This window comes from Propithecus coquereli, unplaced genomic scaffold (genome assembly GCF_000956105.1).
Source record: "Propithecus coquereli isolate 6110/MARCELLA unplaced genomic scaffold, Pcoq_1.0 Scaffold73, whole genome shotgun sequence".
Classification (NCBI taxonomy): domain Eukaryota; kingdom Metazoa; phylum Chordata; class Mammalia; order Primates; family Indriidae; genus Propithecus; species Propithecus coquereli.
The window spans coordinates 5126476-5132436 of record NW_012153396.1 but is presented as its reverse complement, the minus strand read 5'-3'; positions in this window follow the sequence as shown (position 1 = coordinate 5132436).

Genomic DNA, 5961 nt, shown 5'->3' with positions numbered 1-5961 from the left:
GGCACATGCCTGTAGTCCCAGCTACTCGGGAGGCTGAGGCAGGAGGATTGCTTGAGCCCAGGAGTTTGAGGTTGCTGTGAGCTAGGCTAACGCCATGCCACTCTAGCCCGGGCAACACAGTGAGACTCTCTCTCAAAAAAAAAAAAAAAAAAAAACATTGGACTGAAGTGGATAAATTGAGAAGATATCTCCTGTTTCGTGTCTGGTGGAATTCAAGTTTACTCCAAAATCAAATGGGAAGCTGTTTTTTGTTTGTTTCTTCAGTTTTCCTACCAAAGACCAATTCCCAGTCCCCTCAATACACATTCAGTTCCCCCATATCTCAGTTCAAACGTGTCCCTTTAACATGAGGGAACTTCTTTGGAATAGAAATAACAGAGGCCAAGCACTGCTTCATGACCAGTTTCCCAGCTGCTCCTTTATCATCATTCTTCATTAGCCCTTCAGATCCTCCACTAGAACTTGACCTCTGGAGATAGAGTTCTCCATTCATTCTGTCTTCCACTCTTATCTTGCATCAACAGTTCCTCAAGGCCGGGCATGGTGGCTCATGCCTGTAATCCTAGCACTTTGAGGGAGGATCACTTGAGGCCAGGAGTTCAAGACCAGCCTAAGCAACATAGTGAGACCCCATCTCTACAAAAAAATAGAAAAATTATCTGAGCATGGTGGCATGCCCCTATAGTCCCAGCTACTCAGGAAGCTGAAGCAGGAGGATCCTTTGGACCCACGAAGTTTGAGGTTGCAGTGAGCTATGATGACACCACTGCACTCTAGCCTGGGCAACAAAACAAGACCCTGTCTCAAACATACAAACAAACAAAAAAACAGTGCCTTGATTTCTATCACTATCGAGTCTTATCCACCCTGATCTCTACTTGATTTCTGGAAAAGTTATTGTATGTTGGAACCTTTGGATTCAAACTGTGCTGACTGTAATCACCTCACTCCCAGATCAACTGAGTTAGGAATTCTGGTTTCTAGATTTCTCTTTGGCTTGTGGAAAGACCACATGTTTGACTTTTATGCACCACACAAAAACTCACAGCCAAGGGGGTAAGGGAAGACTGAAATCCAGCCCCACATTTCCTTAACCAGGGCAAGTGTCTGTGAGTCTGTGTTGGTCCAGAGGGACACCTTTTTCTGGTTTTAACAAAGGTGACTTATAAAGTAGTGGTAGTCCTGGCCTGTGATATAGACCTCGGCGTAATCATTTAAACATCTAGGATCTTACCTGTTGCCTTAGCCTCAGTCCCATTCCATGACATTTCAAATATGTCCTTTAAATGCTAGCAGTTTGACTGAGTGACTTACAAAGATCCCTCTCTACCCTCAACTTCTATTATTCTATATTCTTTTTATTTTTTTAATTTTTGCCTTAAAATAACAGAACTTTATTCTCTTTCTCTTCACAGTTCCAGAAGCCAGAATTCAAAACTAGGGTGTTAGCAGGGCCAGGGCATGCTCCCTCCAGAGGTTCTAGACAGATTTTGTTCCTTGGCTCTTCTAGCTTTTGGTAATGGTAGGGTTTCTTGGCTTGTGGCTGCATCACTGCAGTCTCTACCTCAGCCTTCACATGGCCTTATCCTCTTCTGTCTTCTCTTCTGTGTTTCTCTTATAAGTATTCTGTTGTTGGATTTAGGGCCCACCCTGATAATCCAAGATGATCTCATCTCGAGATCCATTATTATACTTAGGCTTGCTCATGTGTCTGTCATCAATTAGCAGGAAGGGCAGAGGACTGGCAGGTTCCAGATAGCCTACCCTCAGCTCTGGTGGTTGGCTCCCAGGCAGCTCAAGCATGATGGTGCATGCGCCAACAGTCTCCTCATCCAGCACACAGGACTGGCCTCACTCACATGGCCACTCAGAGTTCCAGTTGTATCAAGAGAGCTGTTCTTCTTATCTCCCCTCTTCTTATGGACGTGGTGCCCTGCTGCTCCACTTGGGAGGCTGTCATCTACTCGCCTGCTGCATCAGAAGTTTCATTTCTTCTTGACCCACCTGGACATTATTGCCTTTTACAACAGCCTCAGTTAGAGAGCCCAAACACCAAACTGGATTTCAGAGGTAAACCCTATTGACCTCTATTACAACTTTTAAAATAGTTGAAATCTGTGATCACTTTTTAATGAGGTTTTTGTTTTTCAGAGAGGGTTTAAAACAATTCTAACATGTTATATATACCTAATTCTTACAAATTTTATTTTGGTTGAGTTTTTAATAAAAATGCATTTGTTTTTGGTTACGAATTCTGAATGACAGTCATCTGTTAAATATATCTATAATCTCTTGGTAAGGTGAAGTAGAGTAAAGCCCCTTCCACTTATTAGATAAAATTTTGAGTCACCGCTGAGGAAGCGTTCCCCTTTCTGTGATTCTTTCTGTAATACAAAAGCCACTTTGTGGGTTTTTATACCTGTCATTAGCATCAATAATTATACTGGGATTTGCAGAACATCTTGCTTCTAATTGATATTCACTAAATTTCACAAAATGCAGGCTTCAGCTGGAACCCTGCAAGTCCTTTGGTCCCGTTCAACCTTTCTGCCTCACTCAGGAGACCATCCTAATTCCATGCTACAGCTTTGCCATTCAAATGTTTGCTGGTTCACATAACAACAAGGATTAGGGAATTATTAAGGGATAAAGACTGCTTTGAAGCCAAGTATTGCTTATATCCAGCACCAGAACCAATCCTGCTAAACCAACAAACTCAGAAGCACTTGTTCGCTTCCAGAGAGCTTTCCTTTGTCTTCCCCTGGAACTGCATGGTGTAGTTTCCCAAAGGGAAGTTATGTTCCATTATATTATGAATGTTTTGATAGTATCCAGATTTTCCAGATAACCAGGCCAACTGAGTTATTTTCAAATTACCCCTTTATTAAGCTGGCAAAACCCACTAGCTCAATTATTAACATAAAAGCACTGTAAGGTGATGTGCTGCTTCAGCTTCAATAAAACATCATTTTTATTAAAGAATGAGGGTTTCTGTATAGTCAGAGTATTACTTATTCTTATTTTCCTTCACAGAAGGAAAAATTCAGTATCCCCTAAATTCCCAAGAGCATGTAGCAAATTAACCAGAGGATTTAAAAGCTCTTTAATAAGAGTCTTAAGCAATGAGTAGAAGCAGGGTTTAAAAAAAGAAAAAGAACAGTGATTTTATTCATATGGAAGACATTTCATCTGTTCACAATTTGCTTAACACGAGACATTAAGCACTCAAAAAGACCAGTAATCAAAGGATGTTGGTCAATATTTGAATACAGGAAGCCAGACTCAAGGAGCAAGAGCCAACACCAGTGCTGTCCTAGCTGTAGCAGCTGTCTGAGAAATGGATAACTGTGTGGGCTTTTACTGACATGCAGAAAACAAGTTTTGCTACAGAAGTGGTGCTAAAATGTGCCACCTTCAGGACTCTTCAGAATTGTCCCAGCTGAAGAGTTTTCCCTCCCCAGGCCACGTCCCCTTCCTGAGATAGCCCTTATCCATTGACTGGTTGATGCCAGGGTCTAGCAAGGACTGGCCCTCCCATCCCAACTCAGGACAACTCTGAAGGGCCATCCCAGCTTCAGGGACCCCAATAGGGTTAGCTGAGGCCTTTGCTGAGACTATTTCACAGTATAAGTGTTCCCTTTCCAATCCTGCTTCCTTCCCATCCCCTCCCCTCCACAGGTGTTAAATCCAAGTGTACTCACCACCAAATAAACTTTCAGCAAACTCCTCTGACTCAGAGCTGTCTTCCCCCAAAACTCTTTCATTTTCATCTTTTTTTTTTTCATTTTCATCTCATTTTTTTTTTTTTTTTGAATCATGGTCTCAATCTGTCACCCAGACTAGAGTACAGTTGCATGGTCATAGCTCAGGTAACCTCGAACTCCAGGGCTCGAGCAATCCTCCTGCCTCAGCCTCCCGAGTAGCTGGGACTACAGGCATGCGCCACCATGCCCAAATAATTTTTTCTATATATTTTTAGTTGTCCAATTAATTTCTTTCTATTTTTAGTAGAGACGGGGTCTCGCTCTTGCTCAGGCTGGTTTCGAACTCCTGAGCTCAAACAATCCGCCCACCTCGGCCTCCCAGAGAGCTAGGATTACAGGCGTGGGCCACAGCGCCCCGCCTTAAGTTGCATTTCTTTAATTATGAATGAGCCTGAATATCCTTTAGTATTTTTATTGGCCATTTTTTTTTCCTTTATGGAGAGCTATTCTGAGTAGCTCAAAACCCATTGAGGCAATCTTTTTATGACTGTACAATATCCCAATAGAACAAGTGAATGGTAAATGATATCATTGGATACTTTATTTACTGTATTGAAACAAGTTGTCTTTAAATTTAGTGATTCATTTCTGTACATTGATTTGTAACCTGAGACTTTGCTGAATTTATCAATTCCAGTAGTCTCATGGCAGAATCTTTGGGGTTTTCTAGATATAAGATTATATTGTCAGCAAAGAGCAATAGTTTGACTTCTTCTGCCCCCATTTGGATGCCCTTGATTTCCTTCTCTTGTCTGATTGCTCTGGCTGGGACTTCCAGCACTATGTTGTATAGAAATGACAGAGGGAAACCATGTCTGGTTCCAGTTCTAAGCGGAAATGCTTTCAATTTTTCTCCATTCAGTATGATGTTGGCTGTGGGTTTGTCATATATGGCTTGTATCACTTTTAGGTAGGTCTTATCTATGCCTATTTTGTTAAGCGTTCTTATCATAAAAGGGTGCTGAATTTTGTCAAATGCTTTTTGTGTCTATTGAGAGGATCATATGGTCTTTATTTTTACTTCTATTTATGTGTTGAATTACATTTATAGATTTGCATATGTTGACCCATCCCTACATCTCTGGGATGAAGCCCACTTGGTCGTGATGGGTTATTTTTTTGATAAGCACCTGAATTCAGTTTGCTAGGATTTTGGTGAGAATTTTTACATCTATATTCATAAGAGATATTGGTCTGTAGTTGTCTTTTTTTGTTGCGTCCTTTCCTGGTTTTGGTATCAGGGTGATGTTGGCTCCATAAAATGTGTTGGGGAAGATTCCTTCCTTCCCGATGTTGTGGAATCATTTCTGCAGGATAGGCACCAGTTCTTCTTTGTAGGTATGGTAAAATTCAGGTGTGAAACCATCTGGTCTGGGACTTTTCTTTTTAGGAAGGTTTTTTGCTGCTTCAATTTTGGTATTTGATATTGGTCTGCTCAGGAATTATATTTCTTCCTGATTGAGCCTAGGGAGGCTGTGTGTTTCTAAAAATTTGTCCATTTCTTCCACGTTTTCAAGTTTATGTGCATAGAAGTTTTTATAGAATTCATAGATGATACTTTGTATTTCCATGGTATCAGTTGTAATTTCTCTTTTTTCATTCCTGATTGAGCTTATTAGAGCATTCCACCACCAACAGTCAAACTGAGAACCAAATCAAAGACTCAATACCCTTCACAATAGCAACAAAGAAAATAAAATACCTAAGAATATATTTAACTAAGGAGGTGAAAGACTCTACAGGGAGAACTATGAAACACTAAGGAAGGAAATAGCAGAGGATGTAAATAGGTGGAAAACCATACCAAGCTCATGGATCGGCAGAATCAACATTGTTAAAATGTCTATACTATGCATAGTGATCTGCAGATTCAATGCAATTTCTATTAAAATACCAACATGATTTTGCACAGATCTAGAAAAAATAATTCTATGTTTTATATGGAACAAGAGAAGACCCCATATAGCAAAAGCAATCTTTAGCAAAAAGAACAAATTAGGAGGCATCAATTTATAAGACTTCAAGCTATACTACAAGGCTATAGTAACTAAAACAGCATGGTATTGGCACAAGAACAGAGACATAGACCAATGGAACAGAACTGAGAACGCAGATATAAAACCATCCTCATATAGCCATCTAATCTTTGACAAAGCTGACAAAAACATACACTGGGGAAAAGAATCCTTATTCAATA